This window comes from Pseudophryne corroboree, chromosome 8, assembly GCF_028390025.1.
Source record: "Pseudophryne corroboree isolate aPseCor3 chromosome 8, aPseCor3.hap2, whole genome shotgun sequence".
NCBI lineage: Eukaryota > Metazoa > Chordata > Amphibia > Anura > Myobatrachidae > Pseudophryne > Pseudophryne corroboree.
Window position 1 is genome coordinate 134,233,932 of NC_086451.1, and position 25,510 is coordinate 134,259,441.

The window sequence follows — 25,510 nt, forward strand, 5'->3', positions numbered from 1 at the left end:
CAGGTGCTAAAAGGGAGGGGTAATTCTGTGTAGGAAAAAACTATGTGTTCCCTAATGCACACAGAGTGAAAAATATTACTACATAATAGTCAGATAATACAGAGATCTTAGTTGCGTATATCTGCAGATATAGGGTTAAGCCCCCAGGCCGATCGACAAGGCTTCTCCGTCACTGGGGGTCCCTAATACTAGGTATGGGTCCGGAGTGCAGGACCCCACGATGTCGGCACAGGTCGGCCACCCCAGGTCAGCACACAGGTGAGAATTAATAGGGGTTAATAAGAAGCACAGAAGTGTGCTATACTTTGATGCCTGCAAAATGACCCACCACGGCAGTGACTACAAGCTCCCGTCAGCTCAGTTTTTGTCAGCTCCGGCCTCCGCTCTGTATGTGCTAGGCTAGCCGGCGCCAGCAACAGGAGGACACACCGCTTCCGTCAGCTCCGGTCTCCGCTCCGTATGTGCTAGCTAGCCAGCGCCAGCAACAGGAGGATACACCGCACGGACCACTTTGAATAGAAGCTGGGTAAGCGTGTCCACAAATTTGACCGATGATAGTCGGTGGATTAAAGCAGAATTGGAATTATACATTTATGACCTTGGTTTACAACAAGCGGTTTCAGTATTGCCTATTATTGATGATCTGTAAGTAATCAAGTCATCTTATTGCAGAGCTTGTGTTATATACTGACTGCTACAACACTATAATGGGATGCCCTCTGCCAATAATTACTGCATACGGAATCACTAACTGATAACTGCATTTATTCTACATTAATCCTCCATCACTGTGTGGGACCACAATTTTCTGAAAAAGAGTCTTACGAATTATTACAAACTAGCAAAGGAGAACTACGTTACACGGATACAAATCTGTTCTCTGGTTACTAAATGGATACAAATTGACTGACTTTCAGCGTTGGGTCTGCAGACCATTTGTCAGCTCAAAGAGAGTGTGATTTTATATGTACTATATATATTTTATATGTTTTTTTGTTATTGTGACTAGTGAACTTTATGTATTGTATTTGTAATAAATTCCTGATTGCTTGATACTTTTCCTGGTTTCTGTGTATATGCAATGTTTTGAGGTTCAGCTCCTCAGAGTTTGAAGCGGCAGTCGGTGATAAGTGTCTGCAGTTGTTTTATTGAGTGTCTCACATCCAGTACACTAGCACCCACTCCTGTTGTTTTTTATCTTTGATCTTCTTTGCAGAGTTCTTTTGATTTCATAGGCATGGTCATCAGTGCACACTTACATGAGCCCTATTCCTCGAACAAAAGAGCCATCCGCAACTCTGGTGAGCATGCTCTCTCTGAAATACACCTGCCTGTGATTGCCGCTTTACAGTTCTGCCTCTTAAGCCACAAGTGGAGATGTGACTGAGCTGTGGATAACGTGTGTACACTCCGCACCAAAGCATGCACAATGCCAAAACATGCAAGATTGGCCCACAACACCAACGTGCATTTAACTCTACATCAGCCCTTTATACCTCTAAATCCCACCTTGCAGCCTACACTACGTCAAGCACAGATTTATAATTAGAATAAGATTTTCTATCAAATTTGTATTGTGTTTTTTTTCCCCTGTAAAGTGTAGTGTTGGTTCTCTTCAAATAAAGTAGTGTAGATGTCCGGGTTGTGAATACAGTTACTACATAACACTTTTTGTATTGTGTTCAGCATACAAAGTGCAGTTCAGCAGTGAGGGTTTTTGGTTGTCACTTCATTTGTATTCCATTATCTGCCATTTACACTAATACCTGTGTCTTTGTGTTTAGTTGCAGTAATCCGAATTTAATTAAAAATCTTGGTAAAAACAAAACACTGTTCGATGTGTTATTTAACTACTGTAACTTCATTTTCAGGCTGTATCAAAATCCAATAGATTAGTAATGAGTTACGAGATGTTTTACAGGAGGACTGCAAGAGTTTGGGGTAGTCTGTGTCCCCTGTCTGTTCTACTTCCTTCCTGTCTACACTGGAAGCTGGCACTGAGTGTCTGCCTGCTTTCCAGGTCATTGGCCTGGAATCGTGACTCTGTAATGAAAACAGGGACAGCATTAACACCCTGTACAATGTCCAGAACTGGGTTTGGTATGAAAAGTTGACTTTCCGAATATCAACAATGTTCAAATGTCGACATTTAACATGACATCAGAATGCTCCAGCATATTTTAGCCTAACCTTAACCCTAAAAATAACACAAATGTACTGGCAACATTCGTAACGCGTTGACCTAGGTCCATGTCCAACTGGCAGCAAGGTTTTGCCCGCAAACAATTATGCAGACCTTGTGACCAATTTTGGATTACTATGGGTATGTGTGCTTCAGATACCCGCAGTATCAAATTTAAAAGAAGAATGGTTGAGGGGTATTTTGCGGGCAAAATCCCTTGGGAGGGAATTTTATTTTTTAACACCGTGGGTAGCTTGCGGACAGCTGTCGATGCTGTGTGCGGGGAGTAGGTACAGTGTAGTGTGTGTGTGTGTGTGTGGGGAGCGGTTGCAGGGTTAGGGATAATGTAGTTTAGTGTGTGCAGGGTTAGTGGTGTAGGTAGTGTGTGCGGGGAGCAGGATCAGGGTTATTGTAGTGTGTGCAGCGAGCGGGTGCAGGGTAAGCGGTGGTGTAGGTAGTGTGTGCGGGAAACAGGTTCAGGGTTATTGTAGTGGGTGCAGCGAGCGGGTTCAGGGTGAGTGGTGATGTAAGTAGTGTGTGCGGGGAGCAGGTAGAGGATTAGGGATAGTGGGGTGCAGGGTTAGGGGTACTACCTGTTCTCTGCCTGGCCAGTCCCTGGAAGCGCACAAAATGGAAAGCTGCTCAATCAGATTGTAATGTCACTCAGGTGCTAAAAGGGAGGGGTAATTCTGTGTAGGAAAAAACTATGTGTTCCCTAATGCACACCGAGTGAAAAATATTACTACATAATAGTCAGATAATACGGAGATCTTAGTTGCGTATATCTGCAGATATAGGGTTAAGCCCCCAGGCCGATCGACAATGCTTCTCCGTCACTGGGGGTCCCTAATACTAGGTATGGGTCCGGGGTGCAGGACCCCACGATGTCGGCATAGGTCGGCCACCCCAGGTCAGCACACAGGTGAGAATTAATAGGGGTTACAGAAGTGCTATGTAAGTGGTGTGATTAAAATAATATATACAAAGTGATAGGGAAAATCATAAGTGTTAATAAAGTGTTAGGGTGTGCCGACCTGAAGCAGCCCAGCCATACCGACACAGGGGCCACCGCACCCCACACCCACCCCATAAATAATTACAAATATGTCTGGGTTAAATTCCCAGTGTAAGGCCACATGGTAATGGCTCCTACAGCATCTGAGAGCCAGCTTACCTGGGGATACCCCTGGCTTCCCCTATGGCTCTCTGGAGTCAGCAATCCCTCCTAATGCTGACCCATTTATGCCTCTCTAAATACAATGCACAAAATGGGAAGCTGCTCAATCAGATTGTAATGTCACTCAGGTGCTAAAAGGGAGGGGTAATTCTGTGTAGGAAAAAACTATGTGTTCCCTAATGCACACCGAGTGAAAAATATTACTACATAATAGTCAGATAATACAGAGATCTTAGTTGCGTATATCTGCAGATATAGGGTTAAGCCCCCAGGCCGATCGACAAGGCTTCTCCGTCACTGGGGGTCCCTAATACTAGGTATGGGTCCGGGGTGCAGGACCCCACGATGTCGGCACAGGTCGGCCACCCCAGGTCAGCACACAGGTGAGAATTAATAGGGGTTAATAAGAAGCACAGAAGTGTGCTATACTTTGATGCCTGCAAAATGACCCACCACAGCAGTGACTACAAGCTCCCGTCAGCTCAGTTTTTGTCAGCTCCGGCCTCCGCTCTGTATGTGCTAGGCTAGCCGGCGCCAGCAACAGGAGGACACACCGCTTCCGTCAGCTCCGGTCTCCGCTCCGTATGTGCTAGCTAACCAGCGCCAGCAACAGGAGGATGCACCGCACGGACCACTTTGAATAGAAGCTGGGTAAGCGTGTCCACAAATTTGACCGATGATAGTCAGTGGATTAAAGCAGAATTGGAATTATACATTTATGACCTTGGTTTACAACAAGCGGTTTCAGTATTGCCTATTATTGATGATCTGTAAGTAATCAAGTCATCTTATTGCAGAGCTTGTGTTATATACTGACTGCTACAACACTATAATGGGATGCCCTCTGCCAATAATTACTGCATAAGGAATCACTAACTGATAACTGCATTTATTCTACATTAATCCTCCATCACTGTGTGGGACCACAATATTCTGAAAAAGAGTCTTACGAATTATTACAAACTAGCAAAGGAGAACTACGTTACACGGATACAAATCTGTTCTCTGGTTACTAAATGGATACAAATTGACTGACATTCAGCATTGGGTCTGCAAACCATTTGTCAGCTCAAAGAGAGTGTGATTTTATATGTACCATATATATTTTATATGTTTTTTTGTTTATTGTGACTAGTGAACTTTATGTATTGTATTTGTAATAAATTCCTGATTGCTTGATACTTTTCCTGGTTTCTGTGTATATGCAATGTTTTGAGGTTCAGCTCCTCAGAGTTTGAAGCGGCAGTCGGTGATAAGTGTCTGCAGTTGTTTTATTGAGTGTCTCACATCCAGTACACTAGCACCCACTCCTGTTGTTTTTTTATCTTTGATCTTCTTTGCAGAGTTCTTTTGATTTCATAGGCATGGTCATCAGTGCACACTTACATGAGCCCTATTCCTTGAACAAAAGAGCCATCCGCAACTCTGGTGAGCATGCTCTCTCTGAAATACACCTGCCTGCATAGGTGTGCGCAGGGGGGGTGCCTGGTGCGCACAGGCACCCCCTAATGTCCGGCACCCTGATCTCACATGCTTGATGCAGCGATCGCCGAGCAGGCTGATTACTGTCCCCTCTGCGCTGCACCCTGTCAGGACTGCATTACTGACCGGACGCCTGGGTTAATCAAGGGTGCCACTGCAACCGGCTTTCAAACTCCCGGCTCCATCTCCATGTACAAAAACTGCGTGATGTGACGTGGTGATGTCATGCTGCTCGCACGCCCACCCGTCACACCCGCCACACGCCCACCTCTCTCCTTCTATTCTATGCCAACGCCAGCCACTGATAAGGAGCAGCATGCAGCCAGCGTTCCTCTTAGGTAGACAAACTCAATACTGGCAGGCGGTTGGCAGCAGCATTGACACGTCACTCGTTTTTCCAGCAGCAGCAGTACTAGTCTGCGACTGTCAGTGTCAATGAGTGACTGACTTGTAAGTAAGCTGCTGCAGCCTGCAGGGTAAAGAGAGGGGGAGCCAGACCAGGCTGAGGAGGAGCAGTGTAATTTCAGTGAGTGCCATCAGGGGTGTTTGTTTGGTGCACACCACAAAATCTGACAATGTATTTGCTTTATTAGGATTGGCACAAGGGTGGATATTTTATATTGCGTTGACCATCAATAGATGGTGCTAGACACGCCCAAAAGGCGGTGCTAGACACACCCCTCCAATGGTGCACCCCCTAATAAAATGTGCTGCGCACGCCTATGCCTGCCTGTGATTGCCGCTTTACAGTTCTGCCTCTTAAGCCACAAGTGGAGATGTGACTGAGCTGTGGATAACGTGTGTACACTCCGCACCAAAGCATGCACAATGCCAAAACATGCAAGATTGGCCCACAACACCAACGTGCATTTAACTCTACATCAGCCCTTTATACCTCTAAATCCCACCATGCAGCCTACACCACGTCAAGCACAGCTTTATAATTATAATAAGATTTTCTATCAAATTTGTATTGTGTTTTCTCTGACGTCCTAGTGGATGCTGGGAACTCCGAAAGGACCATGGGGAATAGCGGCTCCGCAGGAGACTGGGCACAACTAAAGAAAGCTTTTAGGTCACCTGGTGTGCACTGGCTCCTCCCACTATGACCCTCCTCCAAGCCTCAGTTAGATTTTGTGCCCGGCCGAGGTTGGATGCACACTAGAGGCTCTCCTGAGCTTCTAAAAAGAAAGTATATAATTAGTTTTTTTATTTTACAGTGAGACCTGCTGGCAACAGGCTCACTGCAGCGAGGGACTAAGGGGAGAAGAAGCGAACCTACCTGCTTGCAGCTAGCTTGGGCTTCTTAGGCTACTGGACACCATTAGCTCCAGAGGGATCGACCGCATGGAACTGGCCTTGGTGTTCGGTCCCGGAGCCGTGCCGCCGTCCCCCTTACAGAGCCAGAAGCAAGAAGAGGTCCGGAAAATCGGCGGCAGAAGACATCAGTCTTCACCAAGGTAGCGCACAGCACTGCAGCTGTGCGCCATTGCTCCTCATACACACTTCACACTCCGGTCACTGAGGGTGCAGGGCGCTAGGGGGGGGCGCCCTGAGCAGCAATAAAAACACCTTGGCTGGCAAAAATACCACAATATATAGCCCCAGAGGCTATATATGTGATAATTACCCCTGCCAGAATCCATAAAAAAGCGGGAGAATAGTCCGCGAAAAAGGGGCGGAGCTATCTCCTTCAGCACACTGGCGCCATTTCTCCCTCACAGCTCCGCTGGAAGGAAGCTCCCTGGCTCTCCCCTGCAGTCTACACTACAGAAAAGGGTAAAAAAGAGAGGGGGGGGACTAAATTTAGGCGCAGTATATATAACAGCAGCTATAGGGGACATAATTCAGTTAGTCCCTGCATTATATAGCGCTCTGGTGTGTGCTGGCATACTCTCACTCTGTCTCCCCAAAGGGCTTTTGTGGGTCCCGTCCTCTGTTAGAGCATTCCCTGTGTGTGTGCGGTGTGTCGGTACGGCTGTGTCGACATGTTTGATGAGGATAATGATGTGGAGGCGGAGCAGATGCCTATAGAAGGGATGTCACCCCCTGCGGGGCAGACACCTGAGTGGATGGACGTATGGAAGGAATTGCGTGCACGTGTCGACTCCTTACACAAAAAATTTGACGACATGCCAAATGCGGGACAGCCGGCTTCTCAGCTCGTGCCTGTCCAGGCGTCTCAAAGGACATCAGGGGCTCTAAAACGCCCGCTACCTCAGGTGGCAGACGCGGATGTCGACACGGATACTGACACCAGTGTCGACGACGATGAGTCTAGTCTAATGTCCACTAAGGCCATTCGTTGCATGATTGAAGCAATGAAAGAGGTGTTACAAATTTCTGATATAAACCCAGGTACCACTAAAAAGGGTATTATGTTTGGGGAGAAAAAACTACCCGTAGTTTTTCCCCCATCAGAAGAATTAAATGAAGTGTGTGAAGAAGCGTGGGCTTTCCCTGATAAAAGATTGGTAATCTCTAAGAAGTTACTAATGGCGTTCCCTTTCCCGCCAGAGGATAGGTCACGTTGGGAGACACCCCCTAGGGTGGATAAAGCGCTCACACGTTTGTCTAAAAAGGTGGCACTACCGTCTCCGGATACGGCCGCCCTCAAGGAACCTGCTGATAGAAAGCAGGAGGCAATCCTGAAGTCTGTATATACACACTCAGGCATTATACTTAGACCAGCTATTGCGTCAGCATGGATGTGCAGTGCTGCCGCTGCGTGGTCAGATTCCCTGTCAGAAAATATTGACACCCTAGACAGGGACACTATTCTGCTAACCATAGAGCATATAAAAGACTCAGGGGTTTATTTACTAAGATTCGTAATTTTCAGAATCATGTTCAAGTTCAATCGCGACTGACATCGACAGTGTAAAATTGCAACTTTTTGAATTGATTACGACTAATTTACTAAGCTGTCGTATTCGTATTTTCTGTATCTTCCGATGTCGATGTCATTCGTGCTTTTCTGCTGTAGATTGCGGCCGCGATTGCTATTTCGCGGACGCGTTGTTGTGTTTTTTTTACGACTGCGTCACAAGTCTGTTACGGCAGTGATTTGGAATTTGCTGCCGCGTTTTTACTTCTAAGTTTCGTTTACGTCACGCGGCCGTGATTGGTTGTATTTGTGATGGAGGAGTGTCTGTGCATGTTACTATAAAAACACCCCAAACACTCCGCACCTCGTGGGTTTAGCTAGTGGAGAGGAGAGAGGAAGGTGTATTTGGAGTTGGTGAGTTTGGTGGAGTTTTTGGTGGTTTTGGAGAGGAGTTTGGTGATTGTTGAGTGCTGTACTGTGTGTGTTAGTAGTCTTGTGATCTTTGTAGTATTGTTTTTTCCCAGTTTGTTAACTTTTTTGTCCTTGTATTTTTTTTCAAGTCTTTTGTCATTGTTTGTGAGTGAGTGAGCGTGTGTGTTGGCTGTGTGGTGTGTAGTAGGAGTAGTGGAGGAGTGTGTTTTGTGTTTTCATTTTTCTGTGTTTTATGTTGTTTGTCATGTCCGACTCAGAGGTCAGTGTGGTGGCGGAGGTTAGTGAGGTGGAGGCTGGTAGTGAGGTGGAGGCTGGTAGTGAGGTTGAGGCTGGTAGTGAGGTGGAGGGGGGTAGTGAGAGGGAGGAGGTTAGTGAGGAGGAGGAGGAGGGGGTGCCTGTTGCTGGATTTTCCAGTGATAGTGATGGTGTTGTGGCTCCGCAGCCACGCACCACTACCAAGACTGGCAGGAATATAAAGTTCAGCTATGCTGAAAACATGGCGTTGGTGCGTGAGCTGATGAAGCACCATCGCCAATTGTTTGGTCAGGATGCTGCCAGGGTGTCCTCCCGCAGGAAGTCTGCCCTGTGGGGGCAAGTCATACTTGCTGTGAATAGTGAGGGTGTGGTGAGGCGGACAGAGGACACGTGCCGCAAGCGATTTTACGATATTAAGCGGCGTGTCAAGGCCAAGATGGCCAAAGAGTCCAAATCTGCACGGAGAACCGGAGGTGGGCCACCTTTACGTGTAAGCTATTGGGACTGGGAGGAGCCTGTGCGGGCATTGATTCCTGGCGAAGTGGTGTCTGCTACTCATGTCCGGGATTCGGACCGACCCACGCAGGATGGTAAGTTTGATTTGTAATATTGTTCTTAAAATGACAGTAAAATGTAGATAATATCATTTTTAAAGTGTAAAGGATGCATTTTTTTAACCAAAACAGATTGCAGGCCTATGCTCCCTTAAGGTGTGTTTGTGTTTATAATGTTTTTTTTTCGCATTGTTTAAGCAATATTTTATATTTAATTTGGTTCCAAAACATGTGCAGTGTTTTTTCCATAAAGTTTTTTTTTTTTGCTCAATTTTTGGCGATAATGCTTGAACATGTGTGTTTTTTTTAAATCTGCAAAAGGTATATTTTAGTAACTAAGTGAAATGCGGGGCTATTTTTCCAAAATTACATTATTTAAACTTTTGCAACTACTCAATCTCTGCAATATCTGAGGCAAATAAAAAAATTAATATACATTTATTGTGTGCCACATCAAGTACATTTTTATAATCCACTAAAAATCATGAATCTAGAAGCACTTAAGCTTAAATATTTTTTAAAAACAATACCTAATAGATGCTTACAGTACATTAATGGTTTTCAGTGGGTCATTGGGGTCACTTTTTCCACAGTCACACAGACCAGCCGCCCAGACAGGCCTCAGACAAGTCAGGATGAGGCTGGGATTGCAGGTAAGTCTTCACTGTAGTCACATATTCTGAAAATACATAGAAGTACAAAATATTAATTCTTAATTTTGCACCTAGGTTCTGCTTCTGGAATCCGAGCTCCTGTAAGGCGCCCATCACAGGGCTTGGGCCACTTACCCAGGAGGCCTACTAAGACACGGCGTCTTGGGTCGGATTCAGCACCTCCGTCATCCCCACCCAGGCGAAGACTTTCGGCAGTGTCACCCCAGCCACCACTGGCACTATTGGCGAGTTCGCAGAGTGATGAGCCCAGATCACCTCAGTTATCTGGTGAGTAAAAACATAAATTAAACACATAAGCAATAATATACACAGTACACTTAATATGTTGTTAGTTGGTTTGGAGTTTACATGTTTTCTAACAACAAGCAATGTGATGTAACGTCTTAAATTGCTAAAGGTGCTTTAATCAAATTATATAAGGTCTTAGTGGATGGTCTCGACAACCTATTTGTATGAAAAGATCAGATTATATTAAAAATTAAGCACACACACGTTCACATATTCCAAAAATATGACTACAATTAATTTTTGACCCAAAAAAAACCACACCATTCTAGTGTTCACACATCGCCCCTGTCCAGTATGTAGATGGCTTACTTGCTCTGCTCCTCTGGACTATACAGGTAAGTAGTCTATATTGTGGTGAGGGGAGGGAATCTAACAGTGTAATGGTGTGGAGGGGAGTTAGTTAGGTGAGGAATATGCAAATCTGTCTATGTTAGCGCCTGTGTTGGTATATTTTAAACACTAGCTTTAAACTTGTTAAAGTAGAGAAAAACAAGTGTTAATAATTCAAAAATTGAGTATTATGAATGAATTAATGTGTTGCATTAGCCATGCAAATTTTAAAATAATAAAACATTGCATGTTGCCCACCCCATACAGAGCACAACTTGATGTCCGCCGTGGACCAGCAGGGCCCAGACCAACAGCCATCCATCACACTGCAACTGACAGCTGTTGACCCAAGCATGCCAATACAGTTGCAGGATATACCCCAACCATCCATCAGTCCCCAACTGGCACAAGCTCCGCCCCCAAGCCAAATTCCTGACGATTTCTGGGCCAGTTGGACAAGCCAACAGGCCCAAAGCAATGCCAGCCTGACCCAACATACACAACACCTTGCCAGTCTGCCCCATCATCTACCGCGTATTAGTCGCAACTCGGGCAGACTGATAGTACAAGTAGGGCGTATGGCTACCTCAATGGAGCAAATTAGGGCAGAAAACAGCCAAATGAATGCACATTTAACCCGCATTATAGATGAACAACAGCGCCATCAGCAGGCACTCGTTCAGCTCATTCAACACAATCAAGTGGTGAATGAGTCCTTATCCAGGATAGTAGCCAGCCACACTGCTACTAACACTCAGCTGATTGCAAGTTTAAATAATTTGAGCAGCAATATTTCTATGATGGGAGCTCAGCAAGTCACCTCCAGCTCGGGGACCACGACCCCTATCCAAACGCCAGTAACCTCCCCTGTTCGGCGTTCCTCAAGAGCACGTGCCAGTGAGCCAGCACCCAGCACACACAAGCGAAAAAAATAACTTTTTTGTTTGAAAAATAAAAACAAAAATTGGTCTATAAAACACATTCCTGTGTCCGTCTCCAAATTTTATGAAGCTGGTCTGTATGTATGTATGTATGTTTTTCAAGGGTAATGACTGTAAATGTTTTGTTAGCATCAACTAAGCACAATGGACACACCACTATAAACAACAAACAGTAAGTAACAAAACACACAATAGAAAGTAGAGCAAAGTGTTTAGTGAAGGATAATTACAGCATAATAAAACTGACCTGTAAAATATCGCTGGATCACTTCTTGACGTACCTGCCTCCCTACATTTGTACTCACACTGTCACCAGATGGTTCTAAATCCTCTGCTTGCTGACTGCTTTCTCCCTCATCATGTGCCAGATGTTCACTTAAGCACAGATTATGGAGAAAACAGCAGCAGAACACAATTCGAGTCACCTTTGAGGGACTATACAACAAAAGGCCACCAGATTTATCCAGACACCGAAAACGTGACTTCAGCACCCCAAAACATCTTTCTATCACATTCCGCGTAGCCTTATGTGCATGATTATAACTGTGTTCAGCAGGAGAATCAGGTTGGGACAATGGAGTAAGGAGCCAAGAGTAGCAGCCGTAACCCCCATCACCTGAAAAACAGATATAGTCAACATTAGGACATATGTTAGATTATTCTTTCACCTCCTCCAAACTCTAGGTTGTGGTTAAAAGACAGACACACAAAACATTTTCTACATACCCAACAGCCAGCCATCAGGCATTTGTCCCTCCTCAAATTTATCGAAGAGCGATGACTGACTGAGGATGAAGGAGTCATGGCAGGCACCAGGGTAACCTGCAACAACACTCATAATTTTTAAATTTGCATCACAGACCACCTGGACATTAGTTGATTGATCCATATGCCTATTAGTATATATATACTGGCGGCCCTTAGGTGATCTCAGCTGAACGTGTGTGCAATCTATGGCCCCCAGCACATTGGGCATGCCAGCAAGCTCATAGAAAGCTACCCTGACAGCACTCCACTCCGACTCCTCAGTAGGGAAGCAGATTGAGGCTTTAATGTGTGGCTCCAACACATCCAAAACCTGAGTGGACATTAAAGAAGCTAAGGTGAGTGTCATGTTAGGTATTCTCTACAATACTGTGGTGTTTCAACTTACACAAGCAACACTTAGCCATAACCGCATATGTATTTTTAGACTCACCTGCATCAAATATCTTGAAAAGGTGGGCTGTGAGATCCCAATGACGTCGCCTGCCACAGCCTGGAAGCTCCCAGTAGCCATAAAGTGTAACACAGCCAGGAGTTTGTGTAGGCCTGAGACAGAGCGAGAGCGTGCTGTCTCAGGGTCTATGCCCAGTTTGACAAGGTCATACAGGTGGAAAATGTTGTTTCTATTTAGGCGGAACATCTGTATGACCCTATCATCGGACAATGCATTTAAGTTTAAACGCCCTCTAAAAAAACGAGGCTGGCGCAGCCTCCGCGGTACCTGGACAACCTGTTGGCCATGTTCACTTACCTGGTCCTGATTCCTGGAAGCCTCATGGAGCAGTCTAACGTATCCCACAGCCAACAAAAAACCATTGCCACACACCACAGCCGCCATTTCAGAGTGAGAGAAGTTCAGAATGTGCCTGAAACACTTTTATAGGCCCAAAAAATCAGGTGTGAGTAATGGAAAATTAAGTACACATGTAAACGCGGTTTCAAAAGGCTGGCGCGTTTTTTTTTTAGGAAAAAAATGCGAATCGTAATTTTTTGCGGCCGCGAAAGCATTTTCGCGGCAGCAAATACAATTACGAATGGTTAGTAAATGACCGAGATTCATATCTAAACAGGCGTAATTTGACCGATGGTGTATTCATTCGTAATTTTGCACTTGGACAGGAAAAAAAATACGAATGCCCTCATCACTGCCGTGATTATTGTTTAGTAAATGACCGAGATGCCACTTAGAAGAAAAAACGCCATCACGGTCAAAATCGGGAGCTTAGTAAATATACCCCTCAGTCTTATACATGAGAGATGCACAGAGGGAGATCTGCCGGCTGGCATCTAAAATAAGTGCATTGTCCATTTCTGCTAGGAGAGGCTTATGGACTCGCCAGTGGACAGGGGATGCAGATTCAAAAAGGCACATGGAAGTTTTGCCTTATAAGGGTGAGGAGTTATTTCGGGATGGTCTCTCGGACCTAGTTTCCACAGCAACTGCTGGGAAGTCAGCATTTTTACCCCATGTTCCCTCACAGCCTAAAAAGGTGCCGTTTTATCAGGTACAGTCCTTTCGGACTCAGAAAAACAGGCGTGGAAAAGGCGGGTCCTTTCTGTCCAGAGGCAGAGGTAGGGGAAAAAGGCTGCAACAAACAGCAGGTTCCCAGGAGCAAAAGTCCTCCCCCGCTTCTTCCAAGTCCGCCGCATGACAGGCGGAGCCAGGTACGGTGGGGGGCCGCCTCAAAAATTTCAGCGATCAGTGGGCTCGCTCACAGGTGGATCCCTGGATCCTGCAAATAGTATCTCAAGGGTACAAACTGGAATTCGAGGCGTCTCCACCCCACCGGTTCCTAAAATCTGCCTTGCCGATTACTCCTTCAGAAAGGGAGGCTGTGCTAGTGGCAATTCACAAGCTGTATTCCCAGCAGGTGATAATCAAGGTGCCCCTACTTCAACAAGGACGGGGTTACTATTCCACACTGTTTGTGGTACCGAAACCGGACGGTTCGGTGAGACCCATTTTAAATTTGAAATCCTTGAACACATACATAAAAAAATTCAAGTTCAAGATGGAATCGCTCAGGGCGGTTATTGCAAGCCTGGACGAGGGGGATTACATGGTATCCCTGGACATCAAGGATGCTTACCTGCATGTCCCCATTTACTATCCTCACCAGGAGTACCTCAGATTTGTGGTACAGGATTGCCATTACCAATTCCAGACACTGCCGTTTGGACTCTCCACGGCACCGAGGGTGTTTACCAAGGTAATGGCGGAAATGATGATACTCCTTCGAAGAAAGGGAGTTTTAATTATCCAGTACTCGGACGATCTCCTAATAAAGGCGAGGTCCAAGGAGCAGTTATTGGTGGGAGTAGCACTATCTCAGGAGGTGCTACACCAGCACGGTTGGATTCTGAATATTCCAAAATCACAACTGGTTCCAACGACACGTCTACTGTTCCTGGGTATGATTCTGGATACAGTCCAGAAAAAAGTGTTTCTCCCGGAGGAGAAAGCCAAGGAGCTGTCATCTCTAGTCAGAGACCTCCTGAAACCAAAACAGGTATCGGTGCATCACTGCACGCGGGTCCTGGGAAAGATGGTGGCTTCTTACGAAGCAATTCCTTTCGGCAGGTTCCATGCCAGAATCTTTCAGTGGGACCTGTTGGACCAATGGTCCGGATCGCATCTTCAGATGCATCGCCTAATAACCCTGTCTCCAAGAACCAGGGTGTCTCTGCTGTGGTGGCTGCAGAGTGCTCATATTCTAGAGGGCCGCAGATTCGGCATACAGGACTGGGTCCTGGTGACCACGGATGCCAGCCTTCGAGGCTGGGGGGCAGTCACACAGGGAAGAAACTTCCAAGGACTATGGTCGAGTCAGGAGACTTCCCTACACATAAATATTCTGGAACTAAGGGCCATTTACAATGCCCTAAGTCAGGCAAAATCCCTGCTTCTACACCAGCCGGTACTGATCCAGTCAGACAACATCACGGCAGTCGCCCATGTAAATCGACAGGGTGGCACAAGAAGCAGGATGGCAATGGCAGAAGCCACAAGGATTCTCCGATGGGCGGAAAATCACGTACTAGCACTGTCAGCAGTGTTCATTCTGGTAGTGGACAACTGGGAAGCAGACTTTCTCAGCAGGCACGACCTCCACCCGGGAGAGTGGGGACTTCATCCAGAAGTCTTCACACTGATTGTAAATCGATGGGAACGGCCACAGGTGGACATGATGGCGTCCCGCCTAAACCAAAAACTAGAGAGATATTGCGCCAGGTCAAGGGACCCTCAGGCGATAGCTGTGGACGCTCTAGTGACACCGTGGGTGTACCAGTCAGTTTATGTGTTCCCTCCTCTGCCTCTCATACCAAGGGTACTGAGAATAATAAGAAAACGAGGAGTAAGAACAATACTCGTGGTTCCGGATTGGCCAAGACGAGCGTGGTACCCGGAACTTCAAGAGATGATCTCAGAGGACCCATGGCCTCTGCCGCTCAGACAGGACCTGCTGCAGCAGGGGCCCTGTCTGTTCCAAGACTTACCGCGGCTGCGTTTGACGGCATGGCGGTTGAACGCCGGATCCTGAAGGAAAAGGGCATTCCGGAGGAAGTCATTCCTACGCTGATTAAAGCCAGGAAAGATGTAACTGCAAAGCATTATCACCGCATATGGCGGAAATATGTTGCTTGGTGTGAGGCCAAAAAGGCCCCAACAGAGGAATTTCAACTAGGTCGATTTCTGCATTTCCTACAAGCAGGAGTGACTATGGGCCTGAAATTAGGCTCCATTAAGGTACAGATCTCGGCTCTGTCGATTTTCTTCCAGAAAGAACTAGCTTCACTACCTGAAGTTCAGACGTTTGTGAAAGGAGTGCTGCATATTCAGCCCCCGTTTGTGCCTCCAGTGGCACCTTGGGATCTCAACGTGGTGTTGAGTTTCTTAAAATCACATTGGTTTGAGCCACTTAAAACCGTGGATCTAAAATATCTCACGTGGAAAGTGGTCATGTTATTGGCCTTGGCTTCAGCCAGGCGTGTGTCAGAATTGGCAGCTTTGTCATGTAAAAGCCCTTATCTGATTTTCCATATGGATAGGGCGGAATTGAGGACTCGTCCTCAGTTTCTCCCTAAGGTGGTATCAGCTTTTCACTTGAACCAACCTATTGTGGTGCCTGCGGCTACTAGGGACTTGGAGGATTCCAAGTTACTGGACGTAGTCAGGCGCCTTGAAAATTTATGTTTCCAGGACGGCTAGAGTCAGGAAAACTGACTCGCTATTTATCCTGTATGCACCCAACAAACTGGGTGCTCCTGCTTCTAAGCAGACTATTGCTCGCTGGATTTGTAGCACAATTCAGCTGGCGCATTCTGCGGCTGGACTGCCGCATCCTAAATCAGTAAAAGCCCATACCACAAGGAAGGTGGGCTCATCTTGGGCGGCTGCCCGAGGGGTCTCGGCTTTACAACTTTGCCGAGCTGCTACTTGGTCAGGGGCAAACACGTTTGCAAAATTCTACAAATTTGATACCCTGGCTGAGGAGGACCTTGAGTTCTCTCATTCGGTGCTGCAGAGTCATCCGCACTCTCCCGCCCGTTTGGGAGCTTTGGTATAATCCCCATGGTCCTTTCGGAGTTCCCAGCATCCACTAGGACGTCAGAGAAAATAAGATTTTACTCACCGGTAAATCTATTTCTCGTAGTCCGTAGTGGATGCTGGGCGCCCGTCCCAAGTGCGGATTGTCTGCAATACTTGTACATAGTTATTGTTAACTAAAGGGTTATTGTTGAGCCATCTGTTGAGAGGCTCAGTTGTTTTCATACTGTTAAACTGGGTATAGTATCACGAGTTATACGGTGTGATTGGTGTGGCTGGTAGGAGTCTTACCCGGGATTCAAAATCCTTCCTTATTATGTCAGCTCGTCCGGGCACAGTGTCCTAACTGAGGCTTGGAGGAGGGTCATAGTGGGAGGAGCCAGTGCACACCAGGTGACCTAAAAGCTTTCTTTAGTTGTGCCCAGTCTCCTGCGGAGCCGCTATTCCCCATGGTCCTTTCGGAGTTCCCAGCATCCACTACGGACTACGAGAAATAGATTTACCGGTGAGTAAAATCTTATTTTTTTTCCCCTGTAAAGTGTAGTGTTCGTTCTCTTCAAATAAAGTAGTGTAGATGTCCGGGTTGTGAATACAGTTACTACATAACACTTTTTGTATTGTGTTCAGCATACAAAGTGCAGTTCAGCAGTGAGGGTTTTTGGTTGTCACTTCATTTGTATTCCATTATCTGCCATTTACACTAATACCTGTGTCTTTGTGTTTAGTTGCAGTAATCCGAATTTAATTAAAAATCTTGGTAAAAACAAAACACTGTTCGATGTGTTATTTAACTACTGTAACTTCATTTTCAGGCTGTATCAAAATCCAATAGATTAGTAATGAGTTACGAGATGTTTTACAGGAGGACTGCAAGAGTTTGGGGTAGTCTGTGTCCCCTGTCTGTTCTACTTCCTTCCCGTCTACACTGGAAGCTGGCACTGAGTGTCTGCCTGCTTTCCAGGTCATTGGCCTGGAATCGTGACTCTGTAATGAAAACAGGGACAGCATTAACACCCTGTACAATGTCCAGAACTGGGTTTGTTATGAAAAGTTGACTTTCCCAATGTCAACAATGTTCAAATGTCGACATTTAACATGACATCAGAATGCTCCAGCATATTTTAGCCTAACCTTAACCCTAAAAATAACACAAATGTACTGGCAACATTCGTAACGCGTTGACCTAGGTCCATGTCCAACTGGCAGCAAGGTTTTGCCCGCAAACAATTATGCAGACCTTGTGACCAATTTTGGATTACTATGGGTATGTGTGCTTCAGATCAAATTTAAAAGAAGAATGGTTGAGGGGTATTTTGCGGGCAAAATCCCTTGGGAGGGGATTTTATTTTTTAACACCGTGGGTAGCTTGCGGACAGCTGTCGATGCTGTGTGCGGGGAGTAGGTACAGTGTAGTGTGTGTGTGTGTGTGTGGGGAGCGGTTGCAGGGTTAGGGATAATGTAGTTTAGTGTGTGCAGGGTTAGTGGTGTAGGTAGTGTGTGCGGGGAGCAGGATCAGGGTTATTGTAGTGTGTGCAGCGAGCGGGTGCAGGGTGAGCGGTGGTGTAGGTAGTGTATGCGGGAAACAGGTTCAGGGTTATTGTAGTGGGTGCAGCGAGCGGGTGCAGGGTGAGTGGTGATGTAAGTAGTGTGTGCGGGGAGCAGGTAGAGGATTAGGGATAGTGGGGTGCAGGGTTAGGGGTACTACCTGTTCTCTGCCTGGCCAGTCCCTGGAAGCGGTCTCTGACGCTGGAGAGAAGAACTGGAGAGTAGGAGGAGGCAGCGCTTCAGAATGTAATTGGACTAATTAAGCTAATTGAAAACTTTCAACTTAGTTATTAGGCAGGAGTTTCACAACAATTCCAGAGCAAACATGTATTTGATATACAGTGTGTGTGTGTGTGTGTGTGTGTGTGTATGCTTATATATATATATATGTATATAAGGGGATGCAATAGGGATCCCGGCATTCAGTAGACTGCTGTCGGAATCCCAATGGCTGCCATACCAACACCTACCAGATCTCTCTCTATCTATTTATCTATCTATCGCTAATATTCTGTATGGGTTTTAAAAGAGATGCAGTAGAAGTTACTAGCAATAGTAAGTGTGTGATATGGGATGTAGTTCTGTGACAATACCGATGTCGGAATCCCGCCCCCTAACAAACCCGCTAGTCGGCATGCCAACGTAAAGGGACTATTCCCACTTGTGAGTGTCTGCAAGGTACTTTGTTGCGCTCGCACCCTCCTCGTTGAGCATCTCGAAGTTGGGATCCCGGGGGTCTCCTTACCGCCGGTGATAATGTTGATTATCTTTACAGGAATAAAAGCTATACCTTATACACGCTTAGAATACACTTTACCATGGAGCCGCTGTGGCCGCTAAACCTGGTACACACGCTACGTACTTTATACACTGTTTGCGTACAGAGTCCCGTATCACTGTCCGGACTTAGCGTACAAACGCCGCGCTGGGGGTACAAAGTACACACAGCGCGCACACACCCAGAGATACACTTTAAACCTTCACAGTAATGCAATGCAATGATATTACACTTTAAACCTTATGCAGCAATGCAGTGTGATGCTATTACACTTTAAACTTTATGCAGCAATGCAGTGTGATGCTATTACACTTTAAACCTTAGCAGGGCAATGAGCACACGACACCAATTGTGATTAACCACTGGGTTCCGACACCACAGTGCATTATTTCTGAAAGGGGGTTTACATTACAAATTATACACTACAATACAAGACAATATAATAACAGAATAATGGCTACAGTCAATGTACATACGTGAGAATATTCGCGTGCACTTCCTGGTCCAGTCCTCCGTAATCAAATAGATAACGTTGTGAGTCTTGTGGCTGGCCGGCCTGCAGCAGGCTTTATTTATACAAGTCTTCCAAAAGCAATACAATGGATACTGTTCCCTTTGTCCATTGGACACAGGGATGCACTTTTACAGTACAGGAGAGGTCATAGGTTGATTTGAAAAGGTAGGCGATGTCTTTCTCAACTGCTCTTGTGGGTGGTCTCCTCTGGATTCCCGCCGCATACATAATATACAGTTTATATCTATATTCTGCTTCTGCACATAACTATCCGCAGGAACATGCGATCTTCCGCAGACCAACACTGGAATATTTCCCTTAAAATACCCTACAGCTGGATACCAAATATCACCTTATAACCTTAGTCTGTCCCCTCTTATCCTGTAAAGGTGAATCCCTTTGTTCTGCAACCATTTAAACAGCTATAACTTTCTGATGTGGTGCAAGGCGACTATGTGTACATTGTCCACTATTTGGATAAAATATGTAATGTGTTCTGATGGCCCTCCATGCGTACACAAACTCTGCCGTAAATACCCATACCACGCGCCGATGCGCAGGACCGCGGTAGGGACCATACGCAAAGTGCGTACATGTACACGCACTGCAGAACAAGTGCACGCGCAGTGGGCATGTGTGTGCAGTTTATACGTGCTGTGTGTTCTGCAATATTTTTCGACTTTGACAGTCCACCCTTTAGCAGTCACCAATAACTGCCACTATCTAATCACTAAACAGAAAAATATCAATACAATATCTACAGACGATTGGATGGTCGGAGGAGAGTTGTAGGTGGGAAATGTATGACCTAGTGGGATAGTAAAAAGCATGTATGTATGAATCCATGTCTGAGGGGCATGTATCATCGTGCCGTATATGTTCTAAATAAGCTTCGAGGTATTGCGAAGTATACATTAAATCCTTCTTGTCCCGTATTAAGGGTCTGTAAGTGGGCCGACTAACACTACCGAGCTCTTTTCGACTTCTTGTTCCAACAAATGGGGTGCACATTTAGTTGATGATACATGGAGGGGGAACATATGTGAGTGCTAGTATATGTGGATATCACCTGTCGACTATGTGTGTCATTAACTGGAGGTTGTAGAGATGAAGATAAGACACATATCTAAAATACATTCACATAACATTTTCATAAACATTCTTGGGTAGGGCTGATGTCTTTTCCGGATGGGTGTATCTGGGCAGAGGGGTAGACAAAGGAAAAACGGGTGAAAGAAACAGGCCATGGAATTCATTTGCAATCCTTATCATAACACTGTCTCTATGGATGGGTCGTAAATTAAATCTGCTGCTATAACAATGCCCTCGCTCCTTAAACTCATCAAATTTGTGCCGTGCTTGCGCCGCATCAGAAATCGAACACACCTAAATATCAAGCCAATTTTTATGACGACTCCCAGGATAGAAAGGAGAAACTTTCCTACACTCATAATAACATTTTTAGCCCACTCTCCTAATCCTGAGAACCAATTTCGTGGGTTCAACCATTAGACCCAGCCGGTCAGCTCATTACCCACAGCGGTCAGGGTAAGGTTGTGTCTCCTCCGGAACTCTCACTTCAACTGCAATATATCATCCATCTTTTGATCGATAATCTCTGTGGGGTCGTCAGTGCTGTTTGTAATATACGTACAGCACTTCACACCATACTGAGTTGCCAAAGTGACACAGTACCCACCCGTCACGGCTGTGATATAATTAAGGACCATCCTGTGCTGGATCAGTTCCGTCTTGTAAGCTTGTAACTCCCTTTCCATATACCTGAAGGTGTCGTCATACATCTCAGTGATATTATCTATCAAGTTCGCTAGCGCATGGATATACCTATAATTTATAATTCCTCTGGCAGTACGGGTGATGTCTAATGCGAGAAGGAATTGAATCCCGGTGGATTCGTGGATCAAATCAGAGGCTACGTGCTCTGTCCTCTCTATGAGGTGTCTCTTGACGATGTGTTCATAGTGAGTGTGAGTATAAGGAGCCTGAGCACTGCGGTGAACATCTTTCATCTTATCATGGGTTATGGTTATCACCTCTGGCAACACTCTTCCAACATAACACAATCCCTCTGAGTTCGGGGCAAGCCACTTATACGCCTTCCTCCCACAAATGAAATAGGCATCATTGGGGAGAACATAGGGGACAGAATATGACATTACCATATTACAAACTTTCCAACTGAAAAACCCCATCCCTAGTTCTCCCATCTGCTCAGTACAAGTATCAGGCTGGATGATATGAGCACAGTACCCTGGTGATACTTCTCCAACCCACATGGTCTTGCTTCCTCGAGTATACCTATACCGAAAATACCTTCCACTGTTGGCTATTTGGCGTACAAGTTTAGAATCTATGGGTATCCTATCAGCTCTGTGCGAAAAGGCCATTGTCTGGTTATTCCACGTCACTTCCCAATTTCCCGGTTTTCGGTAATTGGAGATATTGAAACATAATAAGGATCTATCTACATGGTACTGGTGGAGCTTCAAACTAGGGGGCCTAGAAATATTGAATTTCTTGTCCACCGGTCTCCCACCCCGTAATTCGAGTACCTCATCTATTGCTAAAGGGTACGGTACTAATCCTGACTTGCTCTGACCTTGAGGTACTTGTGAGCACACCCAGCATTCTGTCTGGTTTAAGACTTTACCCACTAGTGAGTGGTAATCACTCAATGGATGACGGTCCATGTTGATATTAAGGCTGGACTGACATCTCTGGATGCTCCCATCCTCGACTATGTTCTCACAATTCTTACAAATGCAATTTTCCTCAGCCAATAACCCTTCACAGTGCCTCCGAGCTCCCTGACTACCAGATCGCTTTCTGATACTCGCCTTTGCTTGAGTGATGTGTTAATCTTGAGATTCTACAAATCCATCCTCGCCATCAGAACCCATTCCAGATCCTTTCTCAACCTCTCTGGGACCCTCACCGAAACAGACTGTCCTGGTCAACAACAGGATTAACAGGAAAACCCGGAACGCAATCTCTTGGGGTAGGTCCATCTTGTTAAGGGAAGAGTAAGGAAACAAGAAGGGGGAGAAAGAGAAGGAGGGTAATGGGGGATGGAGAAAATAAAAAAAAATGGTGCGACAACCGCCTCTGGTCTTGGTGTTCTCTGCGCTCAGGTGCCGTCTCAACAGTACTGCCTCTCAACCTTCCCGGAACAGACACTCCAGTGATACGATGTTCTCTGCACTCTGCTCTTTGTCACGGGTTCTCTCTGGGTCAGCGACCTTTCTGTAGGGAACATAAATCTTGCATTTCGATGTGTTTAACTGTTGTGTATTATCAGTTGTGTGAAGTAAACCATCTGTGGAAAGTGAAAAGAGAGGGGAAATAATAAAAAGAAAATTTGTTAGATTTGCGTTTACCATCAGGCTGACACACCATCATGTATATCGGTATCTATGCACAGTCTCCCTTCACCAGTATTCCCATTCTCCACCCTTTGTGCATGACCAGGCACACTGATATGCTGGTGAGATATACTGGGTTTGGGCAGAACTCTGAAAAGACTGAGTAGGCATGTGACGTTTGAACTATAATCCTGTCAGTGAACGTAAGAGATGAAGAGGAAACTTTGAAGACAAATCACAGAGTTTAGTAACAGACAAGTTTTTAGAGGCAAAGAAGATTTTACAAAGTTTGACATCTGGATTGGGCACTACGGGGAATGATTCCCTAATCGGTCTGTTCCCCTAAAAAAATTCTATGTGTGTTATATCTCTACTGGGACTATCCCAGCCATCAATCCAGTGTCTTGTCCATTCTAAGTTCATAGGGAACCCGGTATCTTTGAAATTATTTCCTCTACCTGTGATGGACATGCATCTAGAACAGTGAAATGCAGCATTAGTCTTCGTGGGTATCTAACATATTTTGTGCTTCCTGGGTGGGAGCACTCAATATGTTTACCATCTCTAACAAAACTCCTGTTAAGTTAGTTAGAGGTCACTTCTGCTAGAGAGAGAAGCAGCAGTTTAGAGGCCTCCTAACCCCAGTAAGTTCTGTCAAAAGGGTAAAGTTGCATTTATTCTGTTCTTCCCATTAACCGAATCTGTGTTTTTCTATACTGTATCGTGATTCCTTACTATATGTCCCTTGATCCCGTCTATGTGTTTAATAACGTGGCTTGTTTTCTCTGTCTAGGGGTCTATATTGGCTATGTGTTCTACTACTCCTACAATCTCTGGCAAAATGCCCTTCCTTCCTACAAGTGTAGCATATCCTAGGTCCTTTCTTACTATCCGTGTTTTGGGGTTTAGGTTGATGAGACTTTGGTGTAAGGGCCTGTATCCTTTCAATCCTCAGCCTCTCCTACTGCAGTTCTCTACGCTTAGCAATATTCTTATGGTGTTCAATCGCACACTCTCTAAGACAAGCTACTGTGACCTTTTTCCAACTAGGCAAAGATGTTTGTACTCTGTCCCTCACTGTCTTATTGAGTCCGTCCATTAGCACAGAGACAGCTACCTTCCTGTAATTCGTATCGTTCCCTGTATCTGATACCCCCATGTATCTATCCATTATTTGCAGGGCCCGATGGAAATATTCAGATGTCATTTCATTTTCCCTCTGTTTTATGGAGAAAATTATTCTCGACTCAGTGGGGAAACACAACTCTAGTTGCCTATTAATTCGTTATATATTTTCCTGGTTGTTTCTGTCAGTCACAGGACTATCCGACTCTAGCCTACAATCAGTGGTACATTTTTGGGTGTCAATATTAGGGGGTAGGCACACTTTCAAAACTATCCGCCAGTGTGTTTTTGTCGGTTCATACGCATTACCCGGATCTCTGATAAATTTCTGACATCTGGCTAAATGCCTCCGAGGGTCGGGGAATTCTGAAATGATTGATCGCAGCTCATCTCTGGGCCACGGGCAATACATTGCATTATTCCTGGTGAGGACTACTTCCTGACTATCGGTTCCCCCATTGGGAGTTACTATTGCCAAGACAGGGTGTAATCCTACCGTTCCGTTCCTAATCTGTTTACTGTGTGGTGTTGTTTCTGTGCAATGAACGGTCTCATACTTACCGGTAGCTGTGACCTCACCAGTTCCTTCATTGGGGAATATTGTTACTGCTCTACCTGGTTGGACAGGTCCCACCTGCGTTTCCTACAAAATGACTGCTTGGAGGAGAGCTGGAATTTGGCTGGATCCTTCATCTTCTTGTGACCTATAACCTTGAAAAGACTTCAAAACAGGATACATCTTGCAAATATTAGGGTTAATACATTGTTTTTGCATACTACTATCATTTACGGATATACCTTTGACTGTAGCCATCTCTTCCCCTTCGACCTGTGTCGACACTGGTGTGTTTGTGTTCTCATTCCCGCTAGGTCTTGAACCTGTTTTGCGAATTTGTTCTCTTTGCATATCCCCCTCCTGTTGCCATAATTTTAAACAATCATTATGTCTAATCCTTTGTTTTCTGGATTTAAGAAGACATATTCTACTGCTTACATTCTGCAGTACCTCTGGTTCAAAGCTGCCCACCCTAGGGAATGGTTCCCTATCATTGTTAGTCATACATATCCACTCATTGCATAAACCTTCTGTGTGTGAACCATATTTTTCACACATGATAAACCTTGCGGAGCCTTTTGGCCACGATTCTGCCTGAACCCTGTCTAAACGTCTCTTACTTGAGCAACTGGCTCCCATATTTGTGGGTCTCTTCTAATACCTTTTAAAAAATTCCCACAAACACCAAAATACTCAATATAAGTAGACGGTGGAGGTATACCTGAGCACCTTCCACTCGCTCGCGCCCACGCTGGCCAGTACTACCATACACTGTTGATAGCGAAGGCAATGTACCCAGCTTAGGGCTCCTATCAGACCTTACACCGTAATTTCTTTCGGTGGAAGTTCTGTTTGGAATATTTTCCTGAGAGAGGCAGTGAAAATTTCCTTTTCGGTTTCTTTCACTGGAATTGTTTGTAGGGTGAAAAACATAAAAATTAGATAACTATTTTTCACCCTTTCCAGTGAAGCCCACCAGGAAGATTTCCCGAAGTTATCAAAGAAAAACCCCTTTGTCTATACAATCACGTCTGCGTATGCTCTTCCACAGATGATACAATAATAGCACGTTGCTCTGTGCAGAACAAACGGACGTGTGATGCAATAGCACAGCCTATAGATACTAGTTATCTATATGCCCTACGATTGTTGT

General features: G+C 45.4%; 1 long non-coding RNA gene across 3 annotated transcripts; it reads right to left on the bottom strand.

Moving 5' to 3' along the window:
* Positions 1–1,581: 1,581 nt before the first annotated feature.
* LOC134947558 (uncharacterized) lies at positions 1,582–10,564 on the bottom strand. 3 transcript variants are annotated; one of them, XR_010182622.1, is made up of 4 exons: positions 10,460–10,564; positions 9,698–9,847; positions 9,455–9,588; positions 1,582–2,043 (listed from the first exon to the last, which is right to left on the bottom strand). It is a non-coding gene; the product is annotated as an uncharacterized LOC134947558 (long non-coding RNA). The 3 variants fall into 3 exon arrangements; XR_010182621.1 differs by having other exon boundaries at positions 9,440–9,588; XR_010182620.1 differs by lacking the exon at positions 1,582–2,043 and having other exon boundaries at positions 9,347–9,588; positions 10,460–10,563.
* Between the last annotated feature and the right edge of the window lie 14,946 nt (positions 10,565–25,510).